Source organism: Pithys albifrons, chromosome 6, assembly GCF_047495875.1.
Source record: "Pithys albifrons albifrons isolate INPA30051 chromosome 6, PitAlb_v1, whole genome shotgun sequence".
NCBI classification, from domain to species: domain Eukaryota; kingdom Metazoa; phylum Chordata; class Aves; order Passeriformes; family Thamnophilidae; genus Pithys; species Pithys albifrons.
Genome location: NC_092463.1, coordinates 26,769,103 through 26,790,434, shown reverse-complemented (window position 1 = coordinate 26,790,434; position 21,332 = coordinate 26,769,103).

The window sequence follows — 21,332 nt, the reverse complement described above, 5'->3', positions numbered from 1 at the left end:
CTGTGCAAAACATCTTTTTACACCAAGGACTTTCTTCTGCTGAGATCTCCCACAAAAAAAATGTATTAATGAATCAATGGAAAAAATTCAATAATGTGTGTTATTGTCATTACACCTGGTTTGGTATATCTTCATCACAACTTATCTGCCAAGAGCACACAGCTTATGACTCCTATATACATATCTGATGGGGAGCCAAAGGAGAACTGGTCAGGTTACTATTAGGTTACACAAAGCAGAAGTAATAGGAAATTGTCAATGCTTCCATTGATCAATTGTTAGTCAAGTCCATGATCTCTGTAATTACTTGAGGATGCTACCTGATCCCTAAAAGGAGAACAATACCTGGCACTTTTTCAGAAAGCATTGCCTTTTTTTTTTTCCTCCTTGCAGGTCATCTACAACTATCCACTTTATCTCAAAGCCAAATTGCTAGAAAATGCTTCACTTGAACAACACCTTGATGCCTGATTTTCTAGGTGGGCATCTTTTATACGAATATGTTAACCACTTTGATTTACAGCTAAAAGAAGGATGGCAGTATCTTGGACATGTTATTCTTTCATCTCATTTTAGGAGAAGAGCCTGAAGCAAGAAGCAGTTCCCTCTGCCACCTAAGACTCTTTACAGAAATATAAAGATGCCTGATGCAAGCAAAATTCTGCAGGAGAGAGTGCTCAGTGTATGGCAATCAGAAAAACCCCAGGGAAGTGGTGCCTTGTACATGTGCTGGACTCTCTCCAGCCAGGGATTCCAGTTGGGCTCTTGCTGTAGTTGAGAGTTCCTCCTCCTCCACCACTCACATCCCCGGGTCCATCTCTCCCCAGGAGCATGCTAGCAGCATTTCCCCATGGCAGAGAAGTGGGAACAAACAACAATATGCAGATACCTGGAGCTTAAGCACCCATCTGCTGCATCACAGCAAGACTTACAACCCTTAACAATAGTTCCACCTACATTAATAGCTATAATCTACTCCCTTTATTGTGCAATGGGAACATTAAGATATCACAGAAATTTGCAGACTGTCAAGTTATTTTGAGGGGAGTTTTCTGTTACTGTCACTCTCTATTTCGTTTCCTTCTGAGAAAACTGATCTAACCACAAGATGATTGTGTTCCAGGCAGATCCATTATCACCGTCCAGCAGTGCCAAGCACGTGGCAACATACCATTGTAACATCCACATACTATGGAACTGCGGTCAGCTTACCAGATCTACAGCAGATCTAATCCTACCTCAAATCACACACTGCAAGATGACAGCCACTCTCTACAGCTGCAGGCAGCATAAGCAGTTTCAGGTAAACAAGTGTGGTATTTCTGGGCTTTTCTATTCAAAGTTTACCTAGCAGAAAATGCTTATATGTTGGGTTGGATTTTTTTTTTTGGGGGGGGGAGGGAGGAGGAGGGTTGTGGGGTTTTGCTTGCTGTTGTTTTTGTTGGATTTTTTAATTTGTTTTTTATTTTGGGGGTGGGGGCAGTTTGTGTGTGTGTGTGTGTGTAGGATTCTGAGTATCAGCTGGCTAGGAATGAGACAGTAGTAGCAAAATGAATGTGGGCTGGCAGGATAACCCAGGTATTCTGTTCATGCTACCTGTAATTTCATAAGCCCTATGCCAAAGCTGTCACATAAAATGGGTTTTTTTCAGACTACTGATTTTGCCTTTTATCTATAAAGAAACTCATTCAGCAGGCTTTTCAGTTGCTGGCCTCAATGCCTTTAATTTCATTTTTAAAAAAATCAAGGAGAGAATCTGCATCACTGGAATGTTTGGCTCTTTTTGTGGTTCAAGTCAGCCAAACCTAGCTTGCCCACACTGCCTCCCTTGGGTATGCCATCAGGGTTCAGCCTCTTACCCTCAGCAAAATACATCCCTTTAAGTCTGCTGTGCAAGTCCCTCTGCTGCCGTTGTGCCCTGAGTGCCAATGAGTTGCAAATGCACCTCACCTCTACTAAGCAATTTATCTCTGTATATTCCCACTTCTTCTTCCAAGTCACATGAGGAGCAGCTGAGGGAGCTGGGGTTGTTTATCCTGGAGAAAAGGAGGCTCAGGAAAGACTTTATTGCTCTGTACAACTACCTGAAAGGAGGTTGTAGCAAGAGGGATGTCAGTGTCTTCTCCCAGGCAACTAGTGACTAGGCAAGAGGAAATGGCCTCAAGCTGCACCAGGGGAGGTTCAGGTTGGGTATCAGGAAGAATTTCTTCACTAAAGGGATGATCAGGCATTCGAATGGGCTGCCTAGGGAAGTGGTGGAGTCACTATCCCTGGAAGTGTTCAAGAAACAAGAGCACATGGCACTTAGTGCTACTGTTGAGTTGACAAGGTGCTGTTTGGTCAAAGATTGGACTCAATGATTTTGGAGGTCTTTGCCAACTTTAACTATTCTATGACTCTATTCTATGATTTTATGACTCTATTCTATGATTCCATCTTTTCTGACTCTATATGCATCTCTAGGGCCACCTGAAATTGAAAGGATCATTCTAGTCAAACTGCAACCACTTTTTGCCTCTCTTTCCTTTTCTCTTTGAGGGACCCTTTCCTCATGCCCTTTTAGGCCAGCCTACCAGAGCTGTTGCCAAGACATTAAAACTATGTTGTCGTAGTAACTTTACACTCACTTGTCAATGCTGCTGGAAACATCAACTACCAAAATAATTTTCCTTTGTCACTGTATCAATTATGTTATCCCCAACCTCATTTCTTTAAGTCCTTCTACTGGTTCTCTTTTTTAATGCATTTTTATCTATGGGCACGTCATTCCTGCTTGGAGCAGGCAGGAAGATAGAAGGCTGCCTTATGCATAGAGTTATCACAGATGTAAACATGGTCATATAATCACAGAACTTTTTCACTCCCAAAACCTGTGCAATGTCATTAACCACAAATGTAACATCTTTGAAGTGAGAAACACATCACCCTATGTATAGTGGTCAGGGTCAAGCCATGCTGGATATTTCCAAGAACAATCCCTGACACATGATGATCCTGCTGATAATGAAGAAAAATTCCTCCTGATTTCTCCAGGTTATCATTCACAAATAATGCCTCAAAGAATACACCTCTGTTAGATCTGCTGCATTTTTCTCAGCTGTTACTCTGCACAAAAAAGCCTTTCACCATGACAATTACAAATCTGGAGAAGCCTTTTTCAAGAGGTAGATGGGGTTAAGTCTCCGGACAAACTAGACTCAGTTGACTTTGGCTTTAGACTGTAGAAAACAGAACTCTTACCCTGTTGCCAAAGCTGAAACACTAGTTCTCAAATTCCTTTGCAGTCACCAGATTGCATTTATCCCAGTATAACATAGGATGAACAGATTTAACCCTGAAAGCATATCTTACTAGCCACAATTCTAAGACTTTTTCCCTGTTTGACTCTAGAACATACTGACAAGTACTAGATCCTTTTTAGTGACTGTGTAGAGCCCCATTAATTACATTTATGGAGAAAAGAAATCCTGTGCTGACATCTAAGAAACCTGAAGCCAAGTTTGTTTTCTTACTATTACACCCATATGACAGAATACTCTGATCCCTTTCTTTTCATGGAATACAAGGAGGTTTCATGCTTCCCCTGCGTATAATAAAAGTAGTTACCCTCTGGCCAACTGAGATTGTTGTTTCTGAAAATTGTTTTTCTCTCTGGTTTTATTGGGCAATGTAATTATTTGAATCGCCAGAGAACTGTCTGAACAAAATCTGGGATATCAAACCCATCAACTCACAGATTTCCTAGACAGTCAAGGGCTCTAAGAAAGTTTGCTATCATTTTCTTTGCCTAACAAGACAATAAAAGTGCAGTCACTGCAAGAACCAGTTTGTAATGTTGAGGTATGCAATTTAAAACCCAGTAACCCCATTGTTATGAGAAACTTTAATACTTAATGCACAGATTAGGTGCACATTTAAAAACTCATGAATGCATGCAAATCATGCAAGCAGCAGAACATACTTTCCTTTAACCAAAGTCTCTGGCACATCAGAAGGACAAAGCAAGGAAAACAGCATTCCTTCAGCACCTTATAATCCTTGCAGCTGAGAGGGACATCAGATCCTTGGTACATCAGAAGGTAAATTTACATTCATCGCCTAAAATATGCCTACCTCTCCTTCAGACCCCTAACAAAGAAAATTGTCTGCAAGAGAACTGTGGACAAAAATGCTTACCAATGAGCAACAACGGCAGCACTGTCCCCTGCATTGCGTAAAAAAGACAGCCAGTCTGCATCTGCTCTAGAAAGGCAGGCAAAGGGGAAAAAAAAAAGAGAGAGAGGCAGAAGAAAACCCAGAAAACATTCTAGGTCTTGTTTAAAAGGAGGTAATAAATATATCAACAAAAATTGGGGCAATGTAGTCACACTCTGCCACTTCTTCTAGCACCTTGCAGCAGGGACAGACATGGTATTTCTTTTGCAAGAAAGGTAGGATATTCCTGGGACACTTCTGATTATTTTGAGCTTCTTTGGTTCCCCCTCAGCTGCCCTATGCAGAGTCCCTCTGCTTAGCAGGAGGCAAAAAAGCTACCTTTCTTCTATATTTAGCAGCTACATGTCTAACTTAAATTTTGATCACTGTACTCCAGAATACATCAAACCTGTGCTGGTTCTCTACACTCATGGTCTTAGTTAGGCCTTGCATAAAACTTCTGAATGGAAAAGGCTAAACTATGCTGCTTGCAGCTCCTACTGTTAAGACACTAAGAAATAATTGGTCTCGCATTTCCAGGAATCCCATCCCAGGCTTCAGAGAAAGGCAGATGAATCTTGTACATTATATTTTTAAATTTAAGAAACTGGTCTTTATTGAGATGGCTCTGGTTTTTTTTTATTAAAGTCAAAAAGCAAGTGGTGGAGAGCCTCTTGATTATGCTGAACTTTACAATGCATGCAATAAATTAGTTTAACAGTGTGGTCAGCATGCAGGAAGTAATAAACACTTCATATTAATGCTGTATTAAGAACGGTATATCTGAACTTCACAAACAACAGGTAATTGAGGCAAAAACTAAACAAAATAAACACAATTCTCCAGAGTGCAGTTTGAATAGAAGTATTAAAGCAGTCTGAAATTAGTTGTCGTGGCCCTCTCTTTGCAAAAGTACTGGGTAATAAGCCAGACACGCTCCATGGAAGGTAGCACCATGCCGGTGGCTTCAAAGAGCTTGCACTGATTCAAAGCATCCCACAACATTCATGCTTCGACACCTTATAATAAATATTTGTGCTTTATTGTCCTTCATAACACATGGACACTTAGGGCCAGATTAAAAGTATTGAAGTTCCTAATCCTACTGACATTTTATTGATTTTAGTGGACCCTTAGACACAGAGGCAGAAATCACATGTGAATCTCAGCCTTAACGAGTTACTACTCCATGGCACCTAAAATTCCATTTATGATCAAATGGAACATTAGGAAATGTTACATAAAATGCAGGATGGCAGGAATAGTGTAGTGGTTTGATCCTGGCTGGATATCAGGCAGCCAGAAAACCTTCTCTATCATGCCCCAGCTGCACTGGGCAAAGAAAATATAAGGAAGGGTTCATAGGTTGAGATAAGAACCAAAAGAGATCACTTACCAATTACCATCACAGACAAAAGAGATTCAAAGTAATGAATTTAATTAATATCCTCACTAACAAAATCTGAGCAGGATAATGAGAAGTAAACAAAAATCTTAAAAACACCTTCCCTCACCCCTCTTTCCTTCCCATGTTCTACCTCCCTGTCCACAAGAGACAGTCCTTCATGAACCTCTCCAGCATTAGGCCATCCCATGGGCAGCAGTTCTCCACAAACTGCTCCAACATGGGTCACTCTTCCACAGGGTACAGGCTTTCAGGCACAGGCTGCTCCCATGTGGATTCCCCACAGGGTTACAAGTTCTGCCAGGAAACCTGCTCTGGCACAGGCTCCTCTCTCCATGTTTGCAGGTCCCTGCCAGGACCCTGCTCCACTTCAGGCCTCCCACAGATTCACAGCTTCCTCTCAGGCATCCAGGTGCTCCAGCAAGGGTCTCCTCCACAGGCTGCAGGTGGATCTCTGCACCCCCGTGGATCTCCACAGGCTGCAGGGGCACATCCTGCTGTACCACAGGCTGCAGGGGAACCTCAGCTCTGGTGCCTGAAGCACCTCTACTCCCTCCTTATTCACTGACCTTGGTGTCTGTAGAGTTGTTCCTCTCACATGTTGTCACTCTGCTCTTCTCTGGCCTCAGTTACACTTGCACAATAATTTTTTTTCCATCTTAAATATGTTAATCACAGAGGTGTTACCACCATTTCTGATTGGCTTGGCCTTGGCCATCAGCAGGTCCATCCTGGAGCTGGCTGGCATTGGCTCTGCTGGGCATGAAGGAAGCGTCTGGCAGCCCCTCACAGAAGACACCCTTGTAGCCCCACCACTACCAAAAACCTGACCAAGCAAACTCAATACCCAAAAGATAATAAGTTGTATGGGTTTTGTTTGGCCTTTTTGTTAGTTTTTTTTTATAACTAAAAAAATCTAGGGTGTCATAATGAAGATTACTTTTGCCAAGGATGTGGATAGGAGATAAAGACATTAGATTACATGATGGGACTGTTTAAAGTCAAGATAGAAATCAGGTTTTAAAAAGGCAATTTTTTAAGCAACTATCAGCAACAGAGTCGTAGCACCAAGGGTCAGTAATTTTGGATTCAACACACAAGAAAACAAAAGACCATGAAAGAATATTTGCACACCCCTTTTAAGTGTGAGACAACTGAAAACACTGAAGTCTCTATCAAAATTAGTGACACCCTAGAAGCTGAATTTTCCATTAGCCACAGGAAAAACCTTTCAGCCGTACTGAACAGCAATAGCTATTATACATGCTTGGATGAGGCAGCTTCATTTCTCCTTTATCAAGCTGGTTTTCTCTTTACAAACAGCCCTCTATGCAAGTACTCAGAAAGCTACTTTTAAATACTCAAATTTTCTGAGGCACATGCTAAGTTTGCCATTTTCATTCAACACAGTAATTTCAAACTGATGAACTTATAGCTATGAGGATCTAAAGGTCATTTAGAGAGTGTTGCTTTCCACATAGTTGATTCTCACCATATACTCAACTTCCATGCAGTTGATTTACTTCTGCACATAACCAATCTATTCCTTTCCTGTCAGAAAGCATTTTTATTTTACTCCAATCATTCACACACATCACTTTAGCTTAGGCTAAAAATTATTTTCTTAGATGTATTCAGTCTTTCCTTACTCTGCTGTCACTACTTCTGGTGAAAAAGGATACCAGTATCTGGGCAATATAGCACATTCCCAGGGATTCCTCCAGTCCACTGCCATCTAGTAAAAACACCAAGGAGGGTATTAATACAAGAACTACAGACCTCCAGAATTTATCACCACTCTTCCCGATTCACTCATGATGGTTTTGCTCTTCCTGCTGATCTCAAGAATCACAAAGAATTTATTGCCTTTGTGTCATGTTGTGGCTACAAAGATCAGAAAAGCAACTTAGTGTTTCCCAAAAATTTGTTTCACTGTTTTCTGAACCCTAAATTATCTCAGACTGGTTTTTCATTACTCATGTCATTGAAATATATTTCTAACTCCATGAAAGTCTCTATTAATCAAATTCGAGGAGAAAAAAAACAAACACAACAAACAAAAAAGCCCATGTTTTGAAGGTCCAGATCTATTTATAATCCCACACCTTATTCAGTAGGATTTTTAACTAACATTCTGATATATGGGGATTTACATCTAACAAACAAACAAAAAAACCAGAATGGTGTTGAAGCATTGTCTTATGATCTAAAGCACAGCACATCTGACTATTTTGGAATGAAACTTTCCCACACAACCTGAGCTGTCTCTTATGAGAGACAGTCACGTGCAATGTTCTTCTCTGCCCCAATAGGACCAAAAAGAAGTCACAGGAGTCTCTACTTCTCTTATCAGCTTCAATAAGTGTTTGGTCTTCATTCTGCAGACTAGGGCTTGTCAAGGATAGTGTTGCTCATACCATTCTCATGTTCTCATCACATACATGAACACTTTAAACAATATAAAAATGGGTTTGTTATTGGTGTGTTTTGGAAATGGAATGACGAAAGGAGGAGTTCTTGGGCTCACACTTCAGTTTTCTGCTTGGTTTCAGAGACATACTCTGACCCTGCTGCTTCTAGTGACATCCAGCAACAGGAGCTCTGTCAGTGAAGCTGAGAATACACCTCCTGCTCTGTGACTGGGAGCAAAGGCTATTCTACCCCAACTGACTAAATACTTTAGGACTTAGGAAAATGAGGATGGAAGGGAAGAGAATCAGGTTTGCTCTTTCATTTCTGACTGCAGCACATCCTCAAGTTCCAGCCATTAGAACACCTCTATCCCTTCTTCTTCTGTGTTCTCTATGGGAAAAGGCATCACTTCCAGATGCAAGATCTCTCCCTCTAAATAAATGAGTATAAAGCAACTTGAAACCCAAATATCAGACTTATCAGGAAAGCATACCAAATGGTGCTGCAAGACCCTTCAATTTACCTAAGTAGCTATTTGTCACACACAGGTCAGCCTATGCCAATAAAAATTAAATGAAGTCTCAAGAGTTTCCTACAAGCTGCTTTTCAGGTCCAAGCAGCTTGACTCCCCTCACAGAGTATTAAATCCCTCCATGCATCCAGAGCACAGTTTTGATACGTTGGCTGAATGCAGCACAGGGCTTTTTGTTTTCTCTCCCCAGCTTAAAAATAAATCCTATAGAAGATATGGCAAGTTTGTTGCACTTCGTTGTTGTCACCCTTTACATTCAAATCTCCACAGTGTGATAAAATATTTCTCTTCCCAGAACTGTATGGGGACTTGGGCTAAGGAGCATTTTCTGTTAAGCTGATTTATCCCATTCTTACTCCTTTTTACTCAGTGTAGTTCTTGATAGTATGTATCTATTTGGAGGTCAAATCAATTATTTTAGTCTAAGATGTCATTTCTGGACCAAAAGTAAGAGCACTTTCAGTTTAGCAAGACTTAATAGAGGTTGTTAAGGGTGTCTGATATTTTTTGACCTTTGCTCTGCTATTCCAGAGTTTGAATAGGTCTGATTTAATTAGGCAAAACCAGTTTAAGAATGAATGCAAATTTAAAGGCTCGGAAGGAAGGATATATTTATGGGAAGAATTACCAATTCAGTAACTTCAAACCGCAGACAAACTAATCATAGTTCACACTGACAAGGACAAACAGAGTCAACAGGAGAACTTTAACTGGTTGGAAGTTAAAAAGAGATCATGTCAGCACCAAAGTATGGTTAAGGAAAGCCTAAAAGTGAACCCAGTTCATGCGGGTTATTTTCATTTTTAAATATAGTCAACCTTTGGAAATGTCCACACAAAATACAACAGGTTTTTTCTCTCTCTGGCCATCTCCTCTCCCTGCACTGGGGATTGTTTACCCTCGGAAGGAGCCTTTTCTCTCTCTGTGTGACCAGGAGGAAAAACAAACTCAAATAATCAGAAATTCCCAGACTAGTAAAAAGCCTTGGGGTCCCACACATAATCTCTCTCCAGTTTGGCTTGGAGCCTGAAAAACAGGCAATGACAACAAGTTAAAATGCATTTTCTGAAGCAGATGATTTGTATAAGCCAGCTAAGAGCCAGCAGAGGTTGAGGGGTTCAGAAAACATGTTCTTTTTGCTTTGGGTTGCCTGTTCCTTACTGGAGTGTTAAGGGGGTAGTTTACTACTCTGTGTCACATTTAGCTGTCACTTCAAACTGGTGCACTCTCTGTCATGACCCTCCTGGCTTTTATTCTTGTCACCTGGCCCTCTTTCACACATTCTTACTACTTCTATTGTCTCATCTTCTAAAAATAAAGAGTCACAAACAAAAATATTCCTGCTTTGTGCCTATGCAAACATATAGCAAGCACATAGAGCCCCTGAAGTTCCCTAATGTCAAACACTGACAGGAAAATTATACTGTATCCCAGGTCTACGTTAGTCCAACAAATGTAAACAAAACATTGCAACTTGTAAAATAACTGACCAGTAGCCCATGTTCCATTATCAAACAGCTTATTTATCTACATTATTTAAAATATTCATTTTGTAATATTAAGGTCATTTCATTGGGAAAGAAAAATCATAGATGACAGCCGTAGAATTCTTTTCAAAAGCTTTCTGGAAACGACTACATCATTCAGGCTGCAGGTTTGAATCTTCTAAACTAATGACACTCCAGTCTTTAGACCTAATATGTAGGTGTGCTCATTTACAACACAAATCAAGAAAATATATAGAAATGAACTTGCACAGCTGGGAACAAATGCCCATACAGGTGTAGGTACAGGTAAATCTGGAATTGATGTAACCAGTGGTGGCAGGAATAAACTCCCAGACATCATGTTATTAAAAAAAATAGTTTGTGTTTTAGAATATTATCTTAAAAGGAAAACAAAAGCATATTTAGAAAATGGATAGGGAAAATTTTACAAAACAAAGATAAAAAATATTTATCTCTAAATCAAGCTAGGTGAAGGGCAGGAGAGGGAAGAATTAGGAAGGCAGTTATCTCAAAACCCCAGGAGATAACAGTGTGGAACTGAAGGATTAAAACTTAGATAAATGTAATTAAAATATTTTCTATTGGTACATTAGATTCAGACTTCATTATAGTTGGTGTTTTGGAGTCCACACTGATACAATCTAAAACATACTATATCCAAAGCAATCAGAAGAATTATCTTTACAACTAAGAAAATAGGTAGTCTAACTAACAGCCAGGTTCTGAGGTTATTGTCCTTTTTCACCCTCAACCACATTAGAGTGAAAAAAGAACAATCTGAAAAGAGAAACCAAGCAAACTGCATACCTGGGAAATTAAGGATTGTATGATGAAATAAAAATTTATATTAGAAAATGTGGATTACAGTCAAATGAAGATATAGGCTTTTTGGAATGAATAAAACACAGCACACAACATGGGATAATGCACCTGGTATTAGACACTACATAAAATATTTGTCTAAGATTCTTCCTCATACATACCGAGGACAAAATTCAAGCCAAACACTTTCAGTGACAGTTGTAATGAGATGTTTTCTGCATAGCTGAAGAAAATAAAAGACTGTAAGATAAATAGAGGACCTTGGCAACTAATCATATATTTGAAAACCAAATGACAGGCCTTTGGCCAATAGCAAAAAATGGGGAGTTTATCTTGAATAACTGATGTGGAATGAGTGCAGTTAAAGTAAAAGAAAGATTCAGGCACCTTTTACATGGCTTTGTGCCAAGAACCAGAAATTCCTCTGGTTCTTTTTATAAGGCCATATACAGACTTGATTTCTTCCAGGGGGATGACAGTTCAGTCCACATTTTTTAACAGAACTAAAATACTCAGATATTCACATTGATGTCTGCCAGGAACAAAACTGAGTTTTAGGCAGACCTTTCCTTATCCTTTCTGGGGAAACATCAAAGTTTTGCTGCCAGCAAATTACAGCTCAGGGACCTGGGACTTTGTTTGGCCCAAACAGAAGTGCACTAAAGCTCCTGAAACCAAATATTTGGGTTCTTCCAAAAGTCATAGGAAGCCAAAACCTTCAAAGAAAGCCTTGGTCTCCGATGCATCTTCAGCACTGTTTTCAAATTCAGAATTGCTCAAGACTAACAATTGTCAAGTATTCAGTTTGATGTGCTAAAGATTATTTTTTATCATCCATGACTAACTCCTTAAACCCCATGCCTGAAATCAAGTTTCTTCTCTTTTGTTTTGGGGGTTTTTTATGCTTTGGCTGAATATTTTCACTCTTTTCCTATCGTAGCAATGAATACAATAGTAAGATTTCCATTTCCCAAGATACTGCATCACAGTCATGCAGTAAATAAAGGCCTTATTTCACAGTTCTCCTGATGGGCCTCAAGAGCAACAGTTTTTACTTCAGGGGGATTTGATGATCCAGCAGGAAAACCTAATAGACATTTCAGCTTAATAGCTTCCATAGCTCTAAGGCATCTTGCAATAGTTTATTTCTGTTCAACACAAGCTCAGTTATTAGCCAAACCCTCTAGCCATTGACCAAATTATCTTGTGCTCTTTGAAAACATGGACATTCACTTCCATTTAATCTTTAGAAGGAAGTTAATGAAATAATTTCAGCAACAACACCTGCACTGCTTATTTCTTTCAAAGAAGCCAAAATACAAATAATAAAATTAAATATTCTGAAATTTTTTATGTCATGTCACAAAGGAGGAAAGTAGAGCTGTGTTACTGGCAAGTTCTTGGATTCTGAAAGCATCCTGGGAACTCAAGTGGCACAGCATATGGGTAAAAGACCAAGCTTTAAAAAGAAAAGTAAACTGCAACTTCAGGCCATAATCTGCTGCCTTTCAGCCATGAAGATAGCATCCACTACAAATAACTACTTCATTATGGTGGCTGTATTTAATTTCAGACCAAAAAGGCCCCTGCAACTTTCCACAACAGTTTGTGCTCCAAAGGAGCTATAGAAGTTGAGGTCAGTATTTGAAAAATATTATTTCACGACTTGACCAGAGAGTCATCTAGCATGTGTAGCTCTGCAAGCCAGTTATTGTGACAAATGTGAAACTGTTTTCTGTCCCCTTGAGACAGGTAATATCTCCTCTAGGAGATTAATTGTTTTGCTTTTTGGTTTACATATGGAACCAAAATTATACCTAGTGGTAGGACCTTCAGGCACAACACTGGAGGGTAAAAGCTACCAAAACACATTGTGCATCCTGACAGATATAACAGATTGGCTTTCGGACCACTTAATGCCATTTGAGGGTGTTTCAGAAATGCATATTACACTGAACATCCTTTCTACTACCAGAGGATTTAGCACTTTGGTATATTCATACATATGAATTGTGTCCAGGATAGACAGCAAGCAATTGACAGTCAAAGGTGATATGCACATAACGGGGTTCATTGTGTACTTATACAGCACTCAGATATAAACCACCTTGAAGATGTCACTGGTTTTCCTGTGCGTCTTGACTCAATCTACACTAACATTTTATACTAGTGTTCTTACCGAAAGATATTCCATTCACCTGAAGTCACACCTCATCTAATTTCATTCTCGTCCTTCCTGAGAAACAAGATTTCCTCCCCCAGGCTTCAAAAATAGCAACTGTAGGCCAACTTTGCAACACCCACCAACATAGCATCAAAGGAGATAAGTGTCTGTTGAAATATTTATAAGCTTGACTTCCATGCCACAACACAAAACCAATCCTTAAGAAACTTCCTCCTTGTATGTAAGATAAACACCTGTTTGAAGGAAAATACATCTAAGCTGTTCTGTGAGGTATGAAGTAGGAGCATGAATAATTCAGGCCCAACTCAGTCACTCTGATGCTGTTATAAAGGCCATGCCAATAACACAGCTGTGACAAAATTCCAGTTAGCAAACTCCCTGTCTTAGTGGAACCTTCAGCAGGCCAATGACTGATTCATCTCGATGGCTGGGTGCTCTAGGACCTCTAAAACACAGGCATCTCTGCAGAGAAAGCAAACAGTAGTTGATATTGACACCATTCACACTATATACAAAATGCACCAGGTCCCAGTGGTGTCACATGGAGTCCTTTCAGTAACCCTTAGGCAAATATCTATCTGTTCATTAAATTACTGCAGGAAAGTCTTGCATTTCAGTGCAGGCAGGAATTAAAGAAGTGAGTCTCTGTGAGACTTCACTGGCACAGTTATGGGATGGACCAGCATGAGAGATCTAATCAGGAGACCCACACAGGTATCTAGCTGGAGGAATTTCAAATCCAGAGTTAGCAAGGTGAAGAGTGTGTAACAACTAGCATATTACAGAGAGCCTGTATTCTTGGCAGTAGCCCGTCGCCCCTCACATCTCTGCCAACACTCCCATTTCAGAAGACCATGTACGCTGACAGAGTTTGGCTTAGTGTCAGCTCAAGGCCTTGATCAACAGCCTTTTGCCACACAACCCTCAGCTCAGATAATGAGGATGTGGCACCTTCAAAAAACCAAGAATGAGCTTTAAAAAGCAGCTTTTATACAGCAGAGCAACATTCCCATCAGCTTCTGTTGTCAGAACACACAGAATCCTTTGCTGCATTATGTCAGTTTCAGAACAAGTTTAGTCAGGTAAAGCTGGGACTAACAGCATGATTAATTCCTATTTCCAGATCCTTCTCACTTTCCCGTGCTGATTATATCTAGCATAACTAGGACATTCACTTTTCTAGGAGCAAAACAGAACAATTTCCACCTACTGGAATGACTGAAAATTTCAAGATAAGAACCAAGACCATTCGAAACCTACACAGTTAGACTAAAAAATTGCCTAAAGACATGTGCTGTTTTTCACACCCTTATGCTTCTGCCTCTCCCCCTTGGGCAAACTCAAAGGCATAAACACTCACCATTTAACAATTACATTTGCTCCATCATTTTTTCTGCTAAATAAACATTACTTAAGGAAATTCATGAGCCATTCTAGAATTACAAATTCACTCTGGAAAAAAATAACTTGATATTAAAAGAAATCAAATTTGCTAATCAGATCAAAGCTACCTTCTTGGGATGAGAATCCAGTGCTTAAATGCAGTACTTTTATCATTGATGGAGGAAAGCAGGGAGCAACACACACTAAGATATATGCAAAGAGAAATCCAAGTAAGTATTGGCCATTCTGTTGGCCAAACTAAACTGAGCTCTGGTAAAGCTTTCAAAAGTGCCTTAGGCCAACTTCAGAGTGTTTTGGAGACAGCTAGTTATAAATTCAGCATAGGCATCAAAGAAAGGGTACCCAATGAGTGGCAAGGATTCACTCCACAGTAGACAGCAAGCCCTATCTTTAGCACTCAGAAAATATCTTATTACTGATGGCAGAATGGATATCCAGAAATTTGCAGCAAAGAAGCAGCACTGTCCTTATAATATTTATCACACAGCATTTAACAAACAAAAATATTTTTAAAATAGCATGGTCATATATCATATTATTAATGTGTATAGAAAGTATGTTGCGGCATCTACAGGTATCCAATATGCCTCAAGAAAGCCATGGAAGTGGTAAACAATTTAGTGGGATGAGGTAACAGCCTGAGAGAAGGAAAAGATACTACTGATGCGTACACCAGATTTCAAAAGTCTCCATATGCAAGCTGCTTACCTTTCATCATTCTGTCCAGGTGTTGGAAAGACTTCTGTACATCCAGTTAGAAAGGGACCTGGATAATATCTGAGGCATGGATCTGCTCCTTGATTTTATGAGAGTAAATGTATAGAACAAGGCAGGAGAAAGGTGGTAGTAGGAGGGAGGGAAAAAACTCAAACAAACAACAACAAACCACCAACAAGGAAATGACAATTCAAATAGCTCTAGATGAAAAATTTGAGGGAGTGATATCTCTGGAACCTGGTCCTACAAAGTGTTTCAATATTGGCCTTAAAAGCACCCTCTCATATGGAGCTGCTCTCATTTTAGACCTCTCCAGAGCAGGGCTTCAAGACAAAAAACAAAGAACTAGTTAAGGATAGAGGGATTCCATAAGGAATGTGATCAGAGCTAGAGAAGCACTTTTAGAGCTGGGAAAATGTAATTCCCATCTCAGGAGAATAATTTATTTGGGGAGACCATTCTTAAAGGCTCCTCTTGAGCCCTCTGAGTTCTCTTGTGGAAGGATTCACAGATAATTTTTTCCCCACTAACAAAAGCATTAAGAGGCATTTTATTGAGGCAACACAGACAGAGTAGGTAGGCTTAATCATGACAATTTTACATGAATGATAACGTTTGAAGCACTGTAAAAGCTGGTATAGAGAATATATATGTGCCCAAATAACAATAAAAACAAAATATCCCTTCAGGGATAAGGAAAAAAATAATGAATACTTATTACCTAGGAATTGTTTACACTACTATTTGCACTACAAAATTGATTAAGTGATGTGAACAAAAGTGGCAAAGGGAATTCATTTTCAGCCATGGACTGCATTAGGGCTTAGGGCAGTCTTTTCCCAAGTGAGAATGAGGTTTGGAGGGGGCATGGTGCAGAAACCATGCAAACAACTACTTTGGATCTATGCAATCACTCAATGGGATTTATTCGCAGAGAAACACAGTAGCTGTAAGAGTTCTAGTTCCTTAAGCCCAGGGGACACACACACACAGGTTTTTGGAAGTTTCACTTCTCAGTCCTTAAAATTCTTCTGAGCATTTGCTGCCCTGCAGTGAGAATACCACCAGGTTTCTAGAACAGAGCTACTATTGCAGAGCAAGGGGAAATTGTTTCTTCATTAAGTAGAGTTCATGAGCTACAAATGCCTCTTACAATTTAAGTATCCCACAAATAATTCAAAATAACTTTTCCCATAGTAATCCTTAAGCAGATTGCATCAGTGCTTATACCACAGCTCTGCTTTGGGCCCTCTTCTTTGCAGTCCTGAATGGTTTTGTTTTCTGATGTACAGCACACCCAGAACTTATAAAAGTAGAAGGTGTAAGTGTAAATAACACTTGCAAAAGTTAGCAGAAATGTTTTAGGGGGCAAGAATCTAGTTGAATATATTTCCCAAAGGTAGACAATTCTATTAAAATTACATCAATTACTTTCATATGACTTGTGCCAGTGGTATACACAGAAAATATAATTTTAAATAAATACTGTAAGACTCATGTAGGAACTTTTATAGATAAGACTGGTCTCCACATTGAAAAGCCTCCATTCCAGCCATTTCTTAACAGAAAAAAAAAAAGGCACCCAGATTTTAAGAGGAAGTTAAGGAAGTTAGATCTTCCAGTAAAGCAACTACTACAAGGCGTGCCCAGTGTAAGGGTCCTAAAGTGCACAGCAGAATCTCTCCATGCTGAACTCAGGCAACCCCTGAGGAGAAGGCATGTCAGTCCCTCTTTTCAGTTAATCCTTGGCTTTTTTCCAAAGACCTCTCCAGAAAGGATAATTAATGCCAATTATAGGGTTTGGTCTTTTATTTTAATGAAGTACACAAACCTGCATCTCTACAAAATTGGGTTCTATTAGATGCTGAAATAAAGAAATTAAAGGCTTCAGATTTGTTTTACTAATTCTCATTCAGTATATCTTGCATCAAAAATAAGTTGCATTAAAATTAAATTGCTTTTAAACCAGCACTGCTCTCATGCTTGTGAGTCAGTCTACAGCTCTGATCAGGGTTCTTAAAGTCAGACAGGAGAAAAAAATTAAAAGATAAATGCACTTTTCCATTAAAAATAATACCAAATGCATTTTTAGAGGGAGTGTTGAATTGTTCTATAGCAGTGATTAAAACCACTTAAAACATATGAATGTTCTCTCTTTAAAAAGTTATAAAACCTCCAAGTAGAATCAATGGTTCCCTTTTGTTTGTACAATATTCACAAATATAGTATTGCATTTACTTTTTCTAATCAGATATCACACCCTCATTCTTTTATTTACACAACACTCATGAACATTCCATCTCATTCTCCCTTTCTTCTCCTCTGACAGATGCCTCAGGTATTAAACTTTCCTGTGTACTCTGCAACACTTCTGGTACCAATGATGGTACCCTGAGGTTGCCAAAGGCTAGGATTTGGTACATCCTGGCCATATTTTCAAGTGTTTCTTCAGGTGGGTAGACGACTATTGCAGTTCCTGCTATTACTTTTTATTTCTATTGTGGTAGCTTCTCAATACCTCAGTGAGGTAGACATATCCTACTGTGACAGACACCTGGGGACTCCTGATGAAAAGATGTTCCTTATTCAGAAGGGCTACAATCCAATCAAGACAATGATGGGAGTGAGAGTCAGGTGTAAGTAAGAGAGAATCCACTACAGAGTTGCCTCAGTCAAAGGGGTGAGACAAGTACAATATGTAATATTGTAGAGTTGAAAAACTTAGAGCAAAAAGATCAAATGAAACAATTTCTGCCACTTACAAAATGTTTCAAGTCCACTACCGAAGAGAATTAAAGAGCTCTGCTCTGAATTACTAGCCATACTTTGGTTTCAGTTTCTTGTCCTGAAAATGCTGTCCACAGGAAAGTCAAAGCAGCAGGAGGTTTTTCCTCTCCCACTAGTCCAGTTTCCATCTTACCTAAATAGATTTGGATAACAAAACAATTTGAACATAAATCTCACATCTGATCTAAGTTGTGAATGAGGAAAATCCACAACTGATGTGGAAGCAAACTGAAGCAGCACCTGGTTAAGTTGTATCAAAAGCAGACCCATGTATAGTACTGCAGAGATTTTCTTGCCAGACCTCCCTCAAATCCTGTCCAATGTCTTCCTGTGCCAAATCCAGCATATGAGTCCTAAAGAATCAACAGAGAAATCAAACTAGTCCACAGGCTGCCCATAGCAGAAGTAGGTCAGGTTCTGATGTGCATCTGAGACATAGAGACCTAGACATCCTTTCATAAACAGCAGCTTTAGCCTCAGAAAAATGATCAGGGAAAAGAGAGACAAAATATTTATTTTCACTTTTTTTCCTTCCATCTCAGCCATTTCAGATGATAGCTGAGCAAACAGTTCTTTGTCATTCACCCCGAAAAATGTAAACTTGCAGTTTTGATGACCAATACTTGAGAACTCAATCAGATGTTGTTATGCTTTTTCATTCATATAATGTTCAGATAAAATGCATTACATTATGCATTTTCCTGGCTCAATTCCAAATACCATGAGAGCAAGGAGGGATTCTTCCCATCACTCAAACAGACAGAAATGTACTACACGACACTGCTTCAATGGTTAAGAAAAGCCTTTTTTAGCTTCAGATGAATGCCATTCTTTTCTGAAGGCACTACTCTTCGGAACCTTTGTTATTTTATCTTTTAGAAAACCTTGTAAATGAGATTATAATGCAATATTACTAATTTCATAGATTGCTCAGGTATTCAGGGTCCAAAGGAAACAATTTATTCCATTCTAAATGTAGATCTTATTCTTCCTCCTTCTCACAAGTTCTTGAACATCCTTGAGTATCTACAGTTATCCTCAGTTCCTCATCACAGCTATTTGCACTTATACCAAGTGAAGATGATGAATGTGGAAAACTTGACCAGTGTGTATGGTGAACTTTGGTATCTTTACGAGACATGAGGGACAAAGGAAAATACTGAAAAATGACTGCTCCTCCCCACCACATCTCTGTATGCTTTCACAGCCTCTTGACTATCTCCTTTGCTTCCCTGTAAGATCAGCTTCTCTTTCTAACCCTGACAACTGTCTTGTCCACTTCAGCTTGAGTAATCTTAGGTCTCTTTGAGCAGCTTTTCTTTTGTAGCTCTTTCCTGCCAAAGTTCACATAAATTGCAGAGACAGCAAGGGTCAGATTTATACCTTTTCTTCTAAGAAAATGGTTTGGTTTTCACATTATTTACTCGCAGCTGCAAGAGGCCAACCTAATCCTGCTTTCCATCTTGGTACTCCAAATGCATACAAAAATAAGGTAATCTACTACTGCCATTTTAGCGTATTTTTCTTCATGGCACTCCCCACCACTTGCATCCACAAAGTTTCCTTTCTGTTCCCCATACAGTACACCCAACCCTTGACCAGATCATTTCCCCAACATTACGAAATCTTTTTGTTTTGTCCCTAGTCCTCTTAAATCAATCTTTACTCCTGTCCAAAGGTTTACTAATATTGTATTTTTAAATGTTATTTCTTCTCTGCTCTTTATCATTATCCACTTTATGAAGTGAGTCCATAAACTTAGATTACTTTGTTACACTCCAAGATGATTAATCCAGTGATCTTAAATATCAGTAGCTCAACACTAGCACTTTGAAAAACTATTTATATTACACAGCAACAAAGCAATCTGTGGCTTCCACATAAAAAGAACTCCAAAATGGAGATGTTTCCAGTTAGATCTTTGTTTATCTTAACCATGATGAAAGCAGACCCCTTTACTCAAGGTTGCATGTAGGTTTCCAACATGGAGTGGTTTACATCCACTGGTTTCAGCACATGAACACAATATTATCCTGTGAAAGGAAGATGGATCTCTGTGGAACTGACTTCTGTATTTATAAATTAAGTTTGTAAATGAAGCAATTTACCTGGAAGCAATGAAGACGTTGGAGTGTTCCTTTTCTAAACGTGGTGTGAGATACTATACAAGTCAAAGGTAGTATGGTAACTGGTTGCATATGAAACTAAGGACAAGCTGATTACAATGGTGCTGCTTTCGACAGCTACCACCCTAACACTGACAACACATTGTACTCCACAATCAGGTTTCCTCCTCTAGCAATTTATATTTGTACTAAACACATATGCAAATTTCTTTGTATAAAGAGGGAATTAAGCTGTAACTTCACATGTCCAAAACTTTAAAAGAATAATGCTGGCACAAAATAAAAAGCTAAGGCAAAAGGGATTTATAGCTTTTCCTGTTGGTTTGCTTTGGAGCTGCTGTGCTTGTGTCCTCCCAGGTCAGGCTATGGTCAGAAATAGAAAATTAAATTCCATAAAGAATGTCTATTATCAGAAATTCCAGCTATGCTGAAAGTAGCAATTGTCAAAACCACAGCAAGAGCTTTTTTTTTTTTTTGAGATGTCTCAGCTTACCTTGAGCAGTTCAGATAAGGTTTACCAAAGCCTTTGGATATGATTTCCCAAGCCTCCATACCTGTCTACTCTCAAATATGTGTGTTACACTAGCTTGTTCAGCAGTCATTTCCCATTCTTTCTGCTGGGAGTTGACAGGTACATGGACACTCAACTTTCAGAAAACCAACTCTCAGCTTCCCAGGAGTAACCATGCCTCCTAACTACGGAATCCAGGCCAATGCCACCTCGGTACTTGCCCAAGAAGGTTGGGGAGGGCAGCTGCAGGAGGTCTGAACAGCCCTGGATGTGAGCAAAAGAAAGCAAGTGAGAGCGCTAGGGAACATGCCAGACAGACAGTGACACACAGGAGTTCTCTTAGCCCAGACACTGCTGAGCTGATGGCAAAGTTGCCCTAATACTTCACTATGTATGTGGCACTGCCAACCACCTATGTATGACAAGGGTCACCCCAGGCCTTCTTCTATCACATCACAAAACATACTTGATTACTACTTAGGATGTACCAGGACACAAATATTACAAATTGATAAGCTCTTCAGCATTCATTGCTTCTCCTTCGTGAATAGCTGCAGTATGTGCCTGCATTCTTTTACCACCTCCAGTGTGGATCCTGCAGGAAAGTCCCAGCAATCACGTAAACGAAATACAATCCATACACACTGATCTTTAGGGGCTAGACCACATTTTGGATGAAAAAGTCCTTCTTAAAAAATGCACATGTATTTCACTAATACCAACAGCAAT